Here is a 14,660-nt window from a genome sequence, read left to right as displayed (position 1 = left end):
AGTTAACTGGATCTCTGCTCCGTAGCCGGTGGGTGGCTTTGACGAAGGGAATGAGAAAACAAACTTATGTCTGCATTTTGATGTGGAAAAATGTCCGTGTGCCCGCAGTCTATGTGAAAGAAATTATAACGGGATGCTTGTGGATGAAGATGGGCTTATCTCTCGTCTACAAAGCTGGGGTTTTCCACCAAGGTAAGTAAAGACATTCCCCTGTTGAGACACAGACACAGGTGCTAAGGGAGACTCACCTTTTCTGTATCTCTAGTTGTTCTGGGGGAGCTCCAGGGACCAGTCTTGTCTGGCTCCCCATCTCGCCGGGCTGCACAGTCCCAAACTGGTTTACTTCACCGGGATTTTGTGAGCTCAAGTGAGATCCTGGGTTCGAACGTTATCTCTAACCTTAAATGTGCTCATGTTGCCAATAACAGTCCACGACAATGCCAGTGATCACCAATATCTGTCTTGGTGTTTATCTGGACAGTGTGGGTTGGCGGCCGTCCCCGAGGAAACACCTTCCCTTTTCCTTCTTCTCGCTGGCGTTCTTTGCGTTCCTTTGATCTGTGCAGTGGACATACGTCATTTACAGCTGTCCGATACCCCTTGGATAGTCTCGCTACCTCTTAATTATTTTTAACGTTATGACTTCCGCCTTTGCATGGAAGAACCCAGAAAATTTGCGTCCTGAGGATTGCTTTGAGCCAGGATAACGGCAGAGGACCTAGGCCCCTGTAGCTAGGTGAACTTCTCTGAGACTTGGAATCAGAAATATGAGGTCCTTGTCCAGAAAGTGTGGAGCTATTTGGTGGTTTGGGGGCAGCAGTGGTGGAATTTCTGGCTGCTAGTTGTGGTCGTGGTAACTGCTACATAGTGATGTTTGTTAGAGAATCCTCACAGAGGTGTTTGGACTCGGCAGAGTCAGATTCCATTTTTACTCTTCTCAAAGATATTCTGAGTTATTGGGTACGTTTCGTATGTTCCTTTCCTGCTTACATTAGGCAGGCTGTCTGCAGCTAAAAATCCTTCCCAGTGTTGGAATTGCATGTGGAGTGGGTTCCAAAAGTTGCAGAACCTATGCTGTGTATAGAAGGGGCTTAGCGGAGGTGGTCAGGCATCAGGAGGCAAGGATTCACCCAAGGTCAGCTAGAGACAGGATGGCCTCGTGTTCCTGTTGGCAAACCCGCATCAGCTGGGCCCTACACGGCTAACCTTTGCCAGCTCATCCTTGGGACACTGACCTCTGCCAGTGGAAGCGGCAGGGTTGAGGGCAGTAGTTTGGGCGTCTCCTTTGTCGCTTTGACTCCTGCTGATAGCCTTGCCCTCAGGGTCTTTGCTTCTATCCCTTCATGGAGGCTAGTTGTGAGATCAATAATGATTTTACCTTTTCACAAGTAGATGTTACAGTGTTTGAAAATGTGTGGAAAGGTAAAGACTAATGGTGGAAACAAGTGACAGAGGGAGGCATAAAGATGGAGAGAGAGAGAGGGAGAGAGGGAGAGAGAGAATGACAAAAGAGAGAGGGAGAGACAAAGACGCAAAAAGTGAGAGAGATGGAAAAAGGGCCCTGTCTATGTCAGGAATAGTCCCTGGTGAGTTAGCTTCTGTGGTAACCAGCCTCTGTGATGGCCTCAATGAGCCCCGTTTCTGGTTTTTCGCTCCCCATGTAGTTCTTTTTCACGTTATATCGGGCTGGCCTGTGTGACAGATAGAGGATGGTGGAGGTCACAGCGGTGATTCCCAAGGCTAGGTCATAGAATACATTGTCGCTTCTGCCTTGGCCTCTTGGATGGTTCTCTCTGCAGGAAGCCAGCCGCCATGTTGGAAGGACACTAACACGGCTCCGTGGAGAGCCCGCATGAAGAGGAACCAACTTGGCAGCTGCGACTTGCTGGCCCCGGGAGCGAGCCTCCTGGGAAGTGAGTCTTGTGGCCTCAGTCCATCACTGAGATGGCTGGACACCAGCTGGTACCTGGCAGCAATCACCTGAGAGAGCCTGAGCCGGAGGCGCCCCACCAGGCCGCGCTCGCTCCTTGATCTGAAGAGCTGAGGGAGCTAATGAGTGATTACTGTTGTTTTGAGCCATTGAATGTCAGGTTATTTGCCACGCAGCACTAGATACTCAATATAGTTCCCTTGCTGCCCTTCCTTTTGGTAAAAATGCTCTGGAGTCTGAGGTAGGGGCAGACAATGGACGTGTTCGGGAACCTCTCATCTTCTTCCATGGGTGTTATTGTTCTGCTTCGTAGACTCACTCATTCGTCACTTAGTAGAAATTCCTCTTGGGCTCTGGTAGATAACGGAACATTATTTCTGTTTCTCAGTATTATTGCACCTTTAATTCTCCTGGGTCTATTTTTGTAAGCATTTCAATGGGAAGGTGGATAAGGATGAATCCCAAGCTGTTATCTTGCGGTTCTCTTAGACAGGGAATCAAAAATCTATAACTGCTTCTACAGTTTTGCTTTTGCATTCCATCACTGCACATTTTTGAGCACATATTTCCAAACCATTTTTTCTTGCTCGTTTGTTCATTTATTTATTAGTCACATGCACCATTGGATTGTTTTATCATATGTTAGAAAGCCTACGTAAAATATGCATTTAGAAAGGATGAGAGAAAAATACATAGAAATTCTAATATTTTCTTTTTTCTGCTTAAATGGTTGTCTTGGGCACCGCTGGTCAATGTGTCCCTTCTCCCACTTTGGACACCACTGGTCTCCCATACGGTTAGCTTTTTATGTTCATGTATTGCCTGTATGTTATTTAAGGGAAGAGGTTTTACTTTATTTATCTTTTCCAAGATTATAGGGTTCCTGCTTCATTCAGGCTTCTTTTTAAAAAAATTTTTAAACATTTTTATTTATTTTTGAGAGACAGAGTGTGAGTAGGGGTGGGGCAGAGAGAGAGGGAGACACAGACTCCGAAGCAGGCTCCAGGCTCTGAGCTGTCAGCACGGAGCCCGAGGCGGGGCTCGAACTCACGGACCGCGAGATCATGACCTGAGCTGAAGTCGGACGCCCAACCGACTGAGCCACCCAGGCGCCCCCATTCATGCTTCTTAAAAGAAAGAATAATAAATGAATGAATGCATGAATGGACAAATACGTAAAGACATGACCGAATCGTGGGATTTAATCTTCTCCAAGTTACAGAGCCCCTCTCTGCCACATTTGCTGAGAACAGCCTCTGTGCTAAATACACCCTTGGAGGACAGGTCTGGACTTTCTTTCTTTCTTTCTTTCTTTCTTTCTTCTTTCTTTTTTTTTAATGTTTTTATTTATTTTTTTGAAGGAGAGCGAGAGAGAGAGAGAGAGCATGAGCAGGGGAGGAGCAGAGAGAGAGAGGGAGACACAGAATCCTAAGCAGGCTCCAGGCTCTGAGCTGTCAGCACGGAGCCCGAGGCGGGGCTCGAACTCACGGACCGCGAGATCATGACCTGAGCTGAAGTCGGACGCCCAACCGACTGAGCCACCCAGGCGCCCCCATTCATGCTTCTTAAAAGAAAGAATAATAAATGAATGAATGCATGAATGGACAAATACGTAAAGACATGACCGAATCGTGGGATTTAATCTTCTCCAAGTTACAGAGCCCCTCTCTGCCACATTTGCTGAGAACAGCCTCTGTGCTAAATACACCCTTGGAGGACAGGTCTGGACTTTCTTTCTTTCTTTCTTTCTTTCTTTCTTCTTTCTTTTTTTTTTAATGTTTTTATTTATTTTTTTGAAGGAGAGCGAGAGAGAGAGAGAGAGCATGAGCAGGGGAGGAGCAGAGAGAGAGAGGGAGACACAGAATCCTAAGCAGGCTCCAGGCTCTGAGCTGTCAGCACAGAACCCGATGCGGGGCTCGAACTCACAAACTGGGAGATCATGACCTGAGCCGAAGTCGGACGCTTAACCGACTGAGCCACGCAGGTGCCCCTGGACTTACTTCTAAGACAAATTGTGTTCTGTTTTCCCTATCCATCCCAACCCATACCGTGCCACATGCAGGCCCCCAAATCACACCCCCGCACACCATAGTTTTCTCCCTTTCCTTCAAGCTGTCTTCCAGGCCCGGCTCTCTGGCAAATAGCCGTCACCAGCGAAGACCTTTCTAGTGAGTACATATGTGGGGGAGGATTTTCCTGGCCCTTAACTAGCTTGCCTCACCAGGACTCAGGCTGTCTGGGTTTCTGTCTTCTAACATTTCCTGGGGCCAAGGAGCTGTGGCCGACACAATTATAACCAGCCCGTCAGGTCTCTTCGTTTGGCTGGGCATCTCTCTTCCGCATCCGTCGGCTTAGATCCTCGTCCCCATTTATGCCTTCTGAGTGACCTAGTGAGTTAGAGTCAATGTTGCTGTTTCCCTGCTGCAGCCCCATTCTGCACCGCACTGGCTCTTCTGGCCTGGGGTTGTGCAAGCGACTGGGCACGTGGAAGAAGGCGCAAAGGGCCACCTTCTCTGGGAGCACAGCTGGCTTTGTTCTCTCCGTGTGCACGTGCGTGCGCATGCATTCAGAGAGTTACGAGAGGGATGTACTTAGCGGGATTTAGAAAGTCTTAGTTTGAACTCTGATCCCTGGATTCTTTGTTGTTGGGCCTTGGCCAAGACAGCTCATTCGGGACCAATGGATGGGAGTCTTTGGGGACATACCTGGGGACATAGAATCACAACGGAGTCTTGTGCTGGACATGCTCCTGGCCGCCCTGAACTTTTGAATGCTGGGACGATCTCGGTTAGGCCCCCAAATCTCAGTGGTTGGAAACAACAAAATTTATTTCTCACTAATGTCTCTGTGTCCATCATGGGATATCTGGGGGTCTGCTTCGCTCTGGGACTCAGGCTGCCCTAGGGGCCACCAACTGCCAGGACAGAGAAGAGAGAGCGCAGACAAATCACACGGTGCCACCAATTTTCACAGATGTTTCAGTCACTTCTGCTCCTGTTTCGATGACCAGAGCAAATCACAGGGGATGGCGGCTTTCCAGGAGGGGCTAAGATGTACCATATTACCACGTGACCAGAAGGGAAAACCGTGAAATATGTGAACAGTGCTCGTGACGGTCCACATCCTTTCCTTCTTCTGGAACCTTTCCCGGTTTCCGGATTCTGCGCTTCTAAGATGGGAGTCGGAAACTCACTGTGGTGGACAGGATAATACTGCACACAAAGATGTCCACGTCTTAATCCCCAGAACCCGTGAGTGTGTCCTCTATGACAGAAGAGGCTTCGCAGGTGTGATTAAATTAGGGGGCTTGAGATGGGAAGATTATCTGGGATTATCCCGGTGGGCCTGATGTAACCACAGGGATCCCTATAAGGAAAGAGGGAGGCGGGAGAAGCAGTCAGAGATGTGAGGATGAACACAGAGGTTGGAGCGATTGCTGTAAAGAGGCTCATGGGCCCAGGAATGCAGGCAGCTGGGTTCTAAAGAAGCTGGAAGAGTGGAGGCTGGGTGGCGGTCGTGGGGCTCTAGAGTGACTATCGCTCGCTCCAGAGAAGTGACACAGGCACATCTCTACAAGAAGGCTGAACTGGGGGGGTGGGATAACATAGTTCACTCTGCTTTTATGATTACATGGAATCATTTCCCTCTTTTGCCCCATTGAAGACATATTTGGATTACTTACCCAACACAGGATCAACGACCCCCTTTGGCCTATGTGGTAATGCCTCCGAGACTGTCACCAATGTCATGACTTCGGATTCAGAGCATGGCGCCACGAGTTCACCAGAACTGGGCTGCCCCCACTGATGAGTATTTCAGTGTCTTTTGCTACGTGACACCCAGCGACATACGGCCACGGCATTTATCCCGTGTTCACCGGCCTTCCCGGGGACTGGGTGTACGATGGCCAGGCCGATCTGGGCTGCGCTCCGCTGGAGGTTCTGGTTCAGCCTGCGGGTCGGGCTCAGGTCCGGATTCTGGGCCGGAGGGACGGCAGCTCCCGCAGGGACGCTCGGGTCACGGTGGATCACCGGAGCACAGAAGCCAGCCCGATGGCAGCCAGGCTCACTTTGTCTCTTGTCCTGTTATGACAGCTAACACCCCAGGGACTAGGGCAGGGCACGCGGTTAAGCTGAAGCCAGGGTGTGGCAAAGAGGGGGATGCAGGGCTGGCACTGGGGGTGCCAAGAGTTGGTCCTAATTCAACTGTCACAATAGAGAAGGAAGTGTAGGCTCGGGGAAATTCAGGTTATTTTCCTGGATCTCATGGTAAGTCAGTCGTATGGGTTGAGGCCACTTCTCTATTCGTTACCCTACGTTGCCAGCACGGCAGGCTCACGGAAACTTCCGGCAGGTAATCTTCTGTGCACTACCCCCTCATCTTGCCCTGGCCTTGTCTTTCTGTTTCGGGAGGCTTGTCTGTTTCCAAACTGCAGCGTGTCACCAGCTCAGCTCTCCGTCCATCCCTCTGGGGGAATGCTCTTTCTCTCTCCGGTGAACTCCATACCCCTGGCTCGGATGACGTGTCTCTCTTGGGGCCTTTGTCTACTCCTCTGTAAAGAGATATAGTTGTCTGTCACATGACGAGGGGTGGCAGCGGAATCGCCTTGCTAGCAACTTGCAAGCCGTTTGAGCCCCTCTTCTGTGGCGTGGCGCCCTGCTGGCCCTCAAGTGCTGAGGCGATGGTGTGGCCAGGAACACGAGCCGCGCGTCCGGCACATTCAGAGCAGGGGACTCTCTGTGAGGCAGGGGCCGGTCCTGCTCTGAAGACCCCAGACAGCTCGGACCCGACACGGGGGTCGGGTGTCATGGGGTGGCCCTGTAAGTGGAAGCTGGCGTGGGGCGAGAGGGTCTGGAGGGATCGTGGGGACCGGGTGGCTGAAGGGTATTCCTGCCACCAGATGTAGTTCACTTGCATAAGCGTTTCTTGAGCCCGGCAATGTGCCAGCACCTCGGCCGGGAACTGAGCCCTTAGGACACAGGAGAGACAGCTCCTGCCCTCAGGAGGCTTCGGGGCTAGTAGGGGGAGCTGAGGACATTAAATGAACGGTTGCGTTCTTCAAACGAGGCAAGAACCATGCAAACGAGAGAAGAGTTGTTTGAGTGTACTCTAACTTTTTTTTTTAAGTTTATTTATTTTGAGAGAGAGAGAGAGAGAGAGAGCAGGGGAGGGGCAGAGAGAGGGAGAAAGAGAGTCCCAAGCAGGCTCTGCATTATCAGTACAGAGCCCCATGTGGGGCTCTAACTCACGAGCCGTGAGATCTTGACCTGAGCTGAAATCAAGAGTCGGATGCTCAACCGACTGAGCCCCCTGGGCTCCCCAACAGCTGCATTCTTCAAGCGTGGCAAGAACCGTGCAGACGAGGGCAAGGTTGTCAGGGGTACTCCAAACAGCTTTGGGGCTTGTCTGAAAGGGGTAAGCGATTCTTTACCTGTCTTGCTGCAAATGACGAATCGCTGTGTTGCATGGGAACTCTTATCCCCCGCTCATCGTGTTTCCGTAGGGGGAAAGGAAAATCCTACTTCCCAGGAGGGAAAGATTTGGGAGGAGCACTGCTGGCACCTTCCTCCATACCTATGACCCACTCGTCCCTCCCCAGGAAGGAGAAGGGATTCTGATCCGATTAGTGACTCTGGGGACCTGGGTGGGGTCCAGAGTTCCTGGTGTTGTAGGATCTCTGATGAGAACTGGAGCCTATTTGAGACCTGAGGTTCAAGGAAGTGAGGGGACTTGGCCTCCTTTGTCCCCTGGGTGTGGCAGAGAGTCTTGAGGCTGTGTCCGCACAAAGGGACAAAGCCGCCAGTTAGCGGCTGTGGTAATGACCGTGGCAGAGGTGGGCAAGGAGCAGGCAGAGCGGGGAGGGGCTGAATCAAGGCAAGGCCCCCGGGGTAATGGATGGGAATTCCAGAACTATCCAATGGGACGGAACCTAAGGGAGGAGGGGTAGGTGGTAGGCTCAGGTTCCCGGCTCTGGTGAACGGGTGGGGTGATGCTCGCACCTGTTGCCTCGAGAGGGAGCCGCGATCACTCAGGTTTGGACCTGAAGAAGTCATGACCCTGGATTTGGGTTCTCCTTGAGCGCCCATGCAAACATCTCACCAGGAGATGCTAGAACACGATTTACCAAGTGGGGGACCTTCGGTCTCCTGAATCTCCTGGATTCTCCTGAATCCAGCCCGTCGGTGTTGTTTAACCGATTTTAAAAGCTCCGACTTAGCTGGAGAAAGCACAAAGTGAAAGATTATACGGAAAAATCTGGATTTCGATGTTTTCTTTAAAAAGAAAAAAGAATCAGGAATCCTTGGGCTCACCTTCTCCGAGAAAAAGCGTTCCTCAGTTTCCTCGAAACGTGTCACTGGCAGGGGCACTTTGCAGTTTACAAAGTGCACCGCTTGTCCTCGCAAAGCGTGCGGTGTGCCCCCCGTCCGCCCCAGCTCGTCTGTCCACACGCTTCTCATCGCCCTCCCTCTGTGGGCAGCGGGGCAGGAGAATCGGGGTCCCGGGGCTCTGAGCGGTTTAGGCTGAGCTCACAGCCGGGAGTGGGGGCCTGGCCCCCAGCTCCGGCCCCCCCAGACCCCCATTCTCAGCTCTAGTCTTAGTTTCCTTTCCATTGCCTTCCATTTGCCAGTCAGTTATAAATAGCTCAAAGAAGATTTTATTTCCAGCTTCCAAGTGACATGTGCTGTCAGCAACACCACAAAACACTTCATTGATGTTTTTAAGGGGGTGGGGGAGAGGAAATAAAATTGCTTATTTGCCCAAAGCAGTGTTCAGCGAACTGAAATCCCTCGACTCCCATGGGACTCTCTGCTTTTCCCGAGTGAATGGATTTTCAAATTTGGAACACAGGTGGCCTTCAGGCTGAATGGCCGCCGTCTGCCTCTCTGATTAATTCAGTCAATGCCGCAGCCCGAGGAGGGTTAGAGGTTGGATCTCCCCTCCCCAGCTCGGGCCGGGGAAAGCCAGGGGAACAGGCGTGGGGGTGGGGGAGGGGAGGCAGCTCCTAACAGCTTTGGGGGCCTTGTCTGAAGCCGGCAGGCAATTGTTTTTCTATCTCGCTGCTTGTCAGGGCGGAGACAGGAGGGAGAAGGCATTTCTTCCCAACAGGAGAGGAAATCACAGCCAAACGTTTGCAATCACAGAGCCAAAGGCTTGTGTCAGACATCGGGGTGAGACTGGGGTGCCTTTCAATGAGATCACGGCCAGGAATAGACAGGAACAGTGGAAGGACGGCCGGGCGCAGGCCCAGAAGAGGGAAGGGACAAGAACCTGTCCCTGTTAGCTGAGCCTTCGACACAAAGCCCGGTGCGGAGGGCTGGTAAATGAAGAGATTGTTCAGGCCATCTTAATGGTCTAAGAAGCTTCCTTACCCCGAGGTACTAGAAGCAGCCTAGAGTAGCCCGAGCTACGAAAACAGCTGTTTCATGTACGCAGCAGTCTCTGAGCTGCTTCTCTACTACCCTTTGAAATGAAAATCATTGTTATGCCCCTGTTGGATGGACAGAGCACACTGGATGTGCGAGGCTAAGCCACGTGGGGAGGCCACACAGCAAGTGCTCGAAGGCTGAACCTGGCAGTCTGGCTCTGGAGCCCTTAACATGTTGCCTTATTGCCTCCGTGAGCAAAGCAGAACAGAGAGAGCATCGCCCCTGGAGAAAAAGGAAGCAGGGAGATAGAGGGGGAGACAGAGAGAAAGAGACAGAGACAGAGAGAGAGGCAGGAAGAGGCTGTCTGCACGGTGCCTCGCTCTGAGTGGGCTCAGGGCACCTGACTGAGGAAGAGAAATCCTCAGGGGAGAGGAAGGGACGATGAGGCCAAGCTCAGGGTCCACCTTAGCTCCTGTCCTTCTGGACTCTCAGAAGGTGGAGGAAGGAGAGGTTTTCTGTCCCGACTCTGGAATCTTCGCTGGCAAGTTTGGCCCATTGTCCTGGCATTAGCCAACCAGATCAGCCTTTCTCCCCCTTGGAGAAGGGGGACAGGGCAGGAGCAGAGACAGACCTGGCAGGTAGCACAGAGACACTGTTTCTAGTCCTGGGCCTGCCTTCACCCCGTCCGGGAGACATCCTTCGTGTGAAGCCAGGGTAGGGAAGGGAAGGAATGACAGCGACTTCACCTTGCTCACTCGCCGGACGTTGTGCAGGCACTTCTGTGGGCTCAGCTCCTTCACTCCCGACGTGGGGCTCGAACTCACGAACTGCGAGACCAGGACCTGAGCCGGTGTCGGACCCTCCACGGAGCCACCCGGGGGCCCAGGGGCCCCGGAAGTGGTGTTTGTATACTGGTTTGTTTGTATCCTCCACACTGGGATGTGAGCTCCGAGCTCGTATTATTTGTCTTATCCCCGGCTGTGTCCCACTGAGTGCCTACTGCTCCCGGGCGTTCAGGAAAGCTCTGGAACGCGTGCGTGAAGTAATTGCCCGACGCGGGGCGCCGTCACTGGAACCTGGGCCTGTGTGGCTGCACAGAGAGTAATGAGCTGCCTGGATTGATCCCTGTGCGTTCATGACGGTGAGCCGGCCGGATGCAGGTCTGGAGGGCTTCGTGGAGGCGACCACCAGCACGCCGGGAGCCGGCAGGGTGGGGGCAGAAGTCTGTGACCTGTCTCATTCAGTTCAACTCGGTGTGCACCTCGTGGGCTCTGACCGTGTGCTCGGCCCTGCCGGTGCTGTCTGAATCACACCGAAGAAACACAAGTCAGGGGATCGTCCTCGAAGAAACTTCAGACGTGACAAAGCCCCGGGCCATCCCAGTCTCGGCCACCACAATGTCGTTTGCCTCCTTCCCGTGAGGAAGAAGCGGGCAGACCGTGGGCCTTGGAGGCTGCGGTCATGGGACTCAGGGAGGCAGGTGGCATCGAGGAGGACTCTGTTCTGGGGCCGCTTCTCCTCACCGTGATCCCCGGAGGGATGTTTTCCTGCTCCGAACATGGCTCCGTTGTTGGGACATGGACCCCGTCACCTCTCGTCCCCCAGGGCTGTCCCGGAGACCAGAGTGCCGATGAATGAGAAAGTGCTTTTTCAAGGTCATGCGGGACGTGGGCACGAAGGGCGTTATTACTATTTGTGGTGCTGTTGGTATCCATTTATTTGGGGGCCTAGCAACCCTTACTTTTCAGTAACATCCCCCAGGCTTTCCTCCAGACAGCAGCCCTCTCGCTCTCAGCTCATGAGGTTTGGGACAGGCTACCTCACCCTCCTGGTGGCAGGAAGAGCCCAGGTCTGGCCAACTGCCAAATCCTGTTTCTCTGGACTTAGCAGTTAGCTTGGGGGTGAGTGTAGATCCCAAGCCAGTCTGATGAGGTCTTAGGTCTTAAGATGAGCCAGGTCTTAGGATGGAATAGGCAGGAAGAGGGATTTTCTTCCTTCTGTTTTCAAAGTTTATTTATTTAGGGGTGCCCGGGTGGCTCAGCCCATCAGGCGTCCGACTTTGGCTCAGGTCATGATCTCACGGTCCGTGAGTTCGAGCCCCGCGTCGGGCTCTGTGCTGACAGCTCGGAGCCTGAAGCCTGCTTTGGAGTCTGTGTCTCCCTCTCTCTCTTTGCCCCTCGCCCACTCGTACTCTGTCTGCCTCTCTCTCAAAAATACACAAACTTCAAAAAAATTCATAAAGTTTAGTTATTTATTTTGAGAGAGACAGACGTCATGAGTGGGGAAGGGGCAGAGAGAGAGAGAGGTAGGGAGAGAATCCCAAGCAGGCTCCACACTGTCACCTCAGAGCCCGACACGGGTCTTAAGCTCACGAAACCGTGAGATCATGACCTGAGCCGCAACCAAGAGTCAGATGCTTAACCGGCTGAGCCACCCAGGCGCCCCAGGAAGAGGGGTTTTCTGCTGGGACTCCAAGCCGTGAGGCTCACGTAGGGAGGTGGATAAGGGGTTGGTAAATTTGTGTGGACTGTGGCAGCAATCTTGGGTTCTTATTCCAATTTTCCCATTTTGTAGCCGTGTGACTTCGGGTCCAGTGCTTAACTTCTCAGTGCTTCGACTTTGTCATCTATGGAAAGGGGTTAAAATAGCACCCACTTGGTGGTGTCATTGAGAAGTTTAAATGACTAGATGTTTAGAAATTATTTAGGATCCCGTCTGGACCAAGGGAGCAGTTAATAGTGTTTGCTAATACCAGCTGTTGGGTTAGACTGGAATTGCCAGCAGGCACCATGTGACGACGGTCTGACACTGAAGCCAGTACAGACACAGGAAGACTGAGTCCTGATGGGATCGCTTGAGCACCTGGATCCATCCATGCCTGAAGCCAGAGAAGCTCCAGAATTTATTTAAGCAGGTTAGAGTTGAGTTTCTGTTACTTGCAACTAAGAAATTATTATTGCCACGTAAAAATATTGGTGGCGACTGGCATAGCTCGGCTTTTTGCGATTCCCCTTTCTCTCCAGGCTACAGTTCAAGTCTCTCAGCTAGAGCCTCCAAGAGTTCGTGACCCGTCCCCTGCCTAACTCACTGGCCTCCTTTTTCTCTGCATTCACTTGTCTGCCACTTTCCAGTCTTTCCAAACGTGCAGGGCCCTACGCCCGTCCTGTTTGTTCGTCCTCCTCCGCGACTCTGCACATGCAGTTCCCAGCCCTGGAAATACCCTTCCTCGCTGGGTTGCCCCTTCCTCAGGTGTCTTGCTCTGAGACTGGATTAGGCTTCCCTCCTGTATCCTGGCTCAACAGGCCGTGGTGCCAGCAAGGCTCCCCACCCTCACCCCAAGACTGAGATTTCCTTGGGGGCAGGGACCCTTTAGACAGGAGTAAAATAGCTCTGTATTCCCAGGGCCTGGCATGGAGTCTGCTACATGGAAGGTGCTCGGTGCCCGTTCCTGGAAGAACTCCCAAACACCGCGTGAGAGGGGCAGAAACGACGACAGGCAGAGACGTGAGGTGCCAGCATTGTGATATGCTAAGAACCCCTAATGTGATTTGTTAAGAAAATTAAGCCTTAAGGGGACCAAGGGAGGCAGCCCTTTCGAAAGCGCTCGAAGCGGCTGAGGTCGGATACCTGCTGATGGCTGGTTGGCCACATCATTGACGGTGAAGTAAACTTCCCCCTGACAGGTGCTTGATTTAATAAAAAAAAACCCCAAACTCATATCAGTCTTGACATGCCCAGGGAATAAGACGGCCAATTAGAGAGATGGAAATCCCACTCTGGTGCAAGCCAAGATTTAAAAGGCCCTGGTAGCCCTTATTTATGGAGTTTAGGTTTTCCTTTAGCCCTTGGGTGAAAATGGGGGGTTGCCGGGGCCCTAAGTACTAATGAATTTTGTGCTGTGTTCTGCCTCCTGGCATGAAGTGCTTAATAAATGTTCCCATCTTTCTGCAGGGAAATCTCTCTCTCCGCTAATTGCTGTCAGCATCCATCAGGATCACGGAGAGAGCAACATCCCAGCCAGAGAGCCTTGGGCTTGAGCTCCATCACCAGGAGATGGTCTCTTTGGGAAGGCCGAGCGACCCGGAAGGGGCTGCACCTACGGGGCATCTCCACCAGGAGGCGCACACAGAGGGAGTCTGGACCGCCAGTGGGCAAAGGGTGCCCTGGGGCCCTGAGCGGCCGCCTGGGGGCCTGGGTGTGGCTGAGCTCTGGGGCTCCGGATTCCATCAGCCTCGGAGACCCCGGCCCCCCTTGATGTCTTTCATATCTCAGACCAGCCCTAAAGGTTTGGTCACAGGGGTTCTGCTGATTTCAAAAAGAAAGGTTTGGAACACAATCCAATCCTCACTTTTTACAGGTGACACAGCCCTGAGGCGGGAGGGCGGGGGTGGGGGGGTGGGCAGGAGGACGTGGTTCAGACCTGGGACGTGAACCCGGGTCTCCTGATCCTGCAGGCAGTGTTTCTGTTCTGTTCGTGCTGTAAATTTCCCGCGGCCCTTGTCTGTCACCGCCTGTGCAAGCCCCAGGGCTCTGTGTGTAAACCTCAGAGACTGTAAATGAGGGAGAGGCGTGGGGTGGGAGCGAGCCCCCAAAGGGCAGGTGAGCTCCCACCTGCCGGGCCCCGGTTAGGAACCTCGCACGCCTTTTTGGTCAAGGAGTATTTGCTGAGTGCATATCAACGTGCCGGGGGAAGAGGACACAACGAGACTCGGGTCCTGATCTTAGCGTGTATTCCGGAGGGGGAAGGGTGAGGAAGCAAACAAGGGAACACAGAGATGCGTGCTTATCTCCTTCTGTTCTTCCGCCTGCACTCACGGTTGCCCCCCGGGCCGTGGTCCTGTGCTCCCGCCATCTCTGGAACCTCCGTTTGGCCACCACATGCTTCTAGGCCACATCCTTGGTGTCCTAGCTCCCAAATGGCATTCGTTCTGAACCTGCTGTGTGTGTGTGTTTTTTTAATGTTTATTTATTTATTTTGAGAGTGAGAGAGAGCGAGCGAGCAGGAGGGCCAGGGGGAGAATCCCAAGCACCGTCAGCACAGAGCCTGATGCAGGGCTCCAACTCACGAACCGTGGCATCGCGATCCGAGGCGAAATCAGGAGTGAGGCACCGAACCAGGTGAGCCACCCAGGTGCCCCCGAACCTGCTTCTGCATTGCCCTTGTTTCCCCCTGTGTCGGCGGGTGGCGGTCCCCACTTCTGTCACTTCCGCTGCGGTCTGGGTCATGGACTCTACTCCTGTCCTTGGATGATTCGTGTTCTGATACCTCCCCTCCCCCCCCGCCACGTCCACGCTGGCTTCTGCGCTGTCCTCTGCTCTCCTTCGTGGGGTCCCTTCCCGTGTCCTCCTACTTCCTCACCTGC

The sequence above is a fragment of the Lynx canadensis genome, chromosome F2, assembly GCF_007474595.2.
Source record: "Lynx canadensis isolate LIC74 chromosome F2, mLynCan4.pri.v2, whole genome shotgun sequence".
NCBI lineage: Eukaryota > Metazoa > Chordata > Mammalia > Carnivora > Felidae > Lynx > Lynx canadensis.
Note: the sequence above shows the minus strand (reverse complement) of the source record.